This window comes from Oryzias latipes, chromosome 2 (assembly GCF_053564925.1).
Source record: "Oryzias latipes strain Hd-rR chromosome 2, Olatipes_Hd-rR_3.1".
Lineage (NCBI taxonomy): Eukaryota > Metazoa > Chordata > Actinopteri > Beloniformes > Adrianichthyidae > Oryzias > Oryzias latipes.
The window spans coordinates 13,780,663-13,783,866 of NC_136238.1; the positions used below are offsets into that span (position 1 = coordinate 13,780,663).

Consider the following 3,204-nt stretch of genomic DNA (forward strand, 5'->3'; position numbering starts at 1 on the left):
ACTGCTGTGGGCTATGATAATAATAACAATTAAAAATAAATAATCAAATACACAAATCGGTTATATAATAGTACAGTTAATAATTAAAAGTAATAAATCAATCAATGAATACATAGATAAATCAATAAATCAAAAAATAAATATCAGTCACCAAAATGTTTAGATAATGAAACAACTTCAAGTTTGGCAGTCATGTGGGTTTTCCCCGAGATCTTCGGTTTCCCCACAGTAATTGTTAGTGATTGACTAGTGACTGATAAATATCCCCTCCCTGAATCGCCACCTTATCGTGGTGGAGGGGTTTGTGTGCCCGAATGATCCCAGGAGCCGGTCGCCGGGTGGTGTTTTCCACCTCAAACTGGTCCTGGGAGACGGGCCAGACTAAGGGCGATTCAAACAAAAACCTTTTCATTACTAGATCCACTTACTCCCCCCAATAAGAGTTACCAGTGCCCCACCCTGGAGCCAGACTAGTCAGTTTTTGTCTGGTGGCTTTAATTGCTCAAGGACAGTGGACAGTGGACAGCAGGCATGTTGTCCTGAAGGCCCCCAAAGCAAAGGCACTTTTTCTGTAGTTCTTCTTGTGGCTTTGGTTGGTTGTTGGTGATAGATGTTGGAGCAGGACTAGCGACATTGGGACACTGGCTTTATCCACCTTTGAATAGACGCTTCACAGTGGATCAGTCAATCAATGAGTAACCAGAGAAAAAACAAATAACTCCTTCCCCGTCTCTTTGTGGCAGATGAGGCCACTTCCCCCTGCAGAGAAACTCCATGCAGTCATTCCCTGGTTGTCACCTCTCCCAATAAAGGTGCATCTTTAACTACGACCTATCCCCAGCCCGCCTGCTTGTGAAGAATGTTTTCTTGATGCGCTCTGTACAGTAGAGTCTGTATTGGTGCCTGTCTGAGGAATCCAGAGCATACTGTGATGTTCTGGTGTTCTGCACAGCTTCATTAGGTCCTCAGCCCCACAGGAACCTGCAGAGATGATGCTGTGGTAACTGAAGACGAGTCGCTGCACGGGATAAAACAGGTTGCTCCCAACAGAGAGGCTCTCCAGCTGAGAGACTCTTTCATGATTCACTTTCCTGCAGAGGGAGCAGACCCATGGCAGCTCCAGAATCCTGTTTTCTGTCCTCCAAGGACTGACACACAACGGCTCTTTTGAGAGCCCCCCACAGAACCTTTAAGAGCTTGATTCTCTCTTTTCACAGTTATTACTCAAAACTTTTAAAGTCCTACATTAGTTGAAAAGGTAAGAGATTAAAACTGGTTAAATACATTCGGACTTTAGCCAAACTGCCCTCTTCCTCGTAAACTAACACTGCTATAGGTGCAGGATGCTGCTCAGTAGCATAAAAGCTGTCGCCATTGATAAATATTACTGGGTTGGCCGTCACGTGACATAAGACGTGACACACATGCGCCATTACTATGCATTGAGTCTTGCCCGTCTTGTCAGTCTTGACAATGTCCAAAAAGGTACACAAAGAATCACAAAAGGGGATCCAATGTTTTACCATCAAAGGCAAAAGATTATGACAGCAAAATTTTACAATACCATGTTTTTTGTGTAATTCAATTGTTTTTTAGTTTTGTTTAAGGCCTGATGCTGGGGCAGAGGCAGGAGCTGAAGAAGTTCCTGATGAAGGGGCAAAGGGAGGAGCAAGGACAACTTTCTGAACACTTCCATCTGGAGAAGATGGAGGGAGAAGACAAAGTTTATTCTTATGTTGGACTATTGTTGGTATTTTTTTTGAATTAAACTTGTTTTGAAGAATGACTTCAATTTTTTTGTTGACGCGTTAAATTACTAGTAATTTTACTGTTTTAGTTAATATTTAGGTTTTGAATGTTTTGTATTTGTGATTCCCTTCCTATTGTGTCATTGGCTTGATCAGCCAGTATAAAATCTCCCTAATGTTTCCTGTTGGTGGGTCAGTTTAGGTTCAGTTGGTTTGAGCTTTTGTTATTGATTCTCTCAGTTACATTTTTGTTAAGTTGACCCCATTTTATTTAAGTCCATGACGTTTTTGTGTTGGGTAAAATAAAACCCCTGATTTGAAGGTGTTTTTTGTCCTGTGGCTCAATCTCTGCCGAGTAGACCCTGACAAGAAGTCTGCAAGGTACCGGGATGGACATTCTCATCTGTGGTGGTGGGGGGGACTGGATGGCTCCCAGACCTGGTGGTGCCAGCTGGGTCACCTGGCCAGGCGGCTGTGTCAGAAGAGATGATGACTGACCTGGTCTTCATCCTCCTCAATGCCCTCATCCTCCTCTTGGAGAGCAGTGACAGCAGCAGCCTCGTCTGGAGCCTCAGGGTCCAGGCTGACATCCTCAAGCACGCTGCCCGTCTGCTGGTACAGGTACTCCACCCCTATGAGCTCCCCTGCAGTGACGACAGAGAGCTCAGGTCACTTTTGTAGGTTGATATGAAGTCAGATCTACACCTCTGGCCTCTTTTGTCATTATACACCTGTGTATGCAGCAGGTTTGGTGAAATCCTAAACCATCTAAAGACCAAGCACCCTTTGGCTCTTCTGGCTCAGGGCGTGCTTGAGGTGGCCACTGTAGGAGTGCAGAGGCCACAGATGTTCCTTAGCTGCAGCATCTGCTACGCGGTCCTTTTTCCACCTCACCAGTCCATCTATCAAGAACGCCTGGAAGTACTTGGGGCTTGTAGACTTTCCCAAATGGAACCGTGTAAACATCAGCAGTTAAGTTTACGGATGGGAAATTGCACATAAAGTCTAAAGTTCCACCATTTACTCCGTTAAACATAACAAAATCTGCAGTTGCCTGAGATGAACTGCTGGAGGTGGAAGGACTCCAGAAAGGTGGAGCCTGCTGGAGTAATAAGCAAACATATGTTTTGTATGCAACTGTGATTGTAACTTTCAAAAGTTATAATAAATATATATTGAGTTATTTAACATTAAGGAGTAGTTGCATTAGTTATTTTTCATTACTTTTAGTTTCATGTATAAGTTATATCTGGTCCTTTGAGGACAACCACTACGCTGATGTGGCCCTTTGGTCAAAATGAGTTTGACACCCCTTGCTCTAAACACTTGTTTTTGTTGTCACTGGTAAGATTTAACACATGAAGATGGTAAAACTGAAAGATACAGAGTTTAAAGAAGGTCAATGTCATTATAAAATACTACATTAAACAGATAAATTTAGTGTCAGACCAGTAGC

At 43.3% G+C, this 3,204-nt stretch overlaps 1 long non-coding RNA gene across 1 annotated transcript; it reads left to right on the forward strand.

The window, feature by feature from the left end:
• Positions 1-1,005: 1,005 nt before the first annotated feature.
• LOC144990165 (uncharacterized) lies at positions 1,006-2,942 on the forward strand. Its single transcript, XR_013654146.1, has 2 exons — positions 1,006-2,369; positions 2,492-2,942. It is a non-coding gene; the product is annotated as an uncharacterized LOC144990165 (long non-coding RNA).
• Positions 2,943-3,204: the final 262 nt, after the last annotated feature.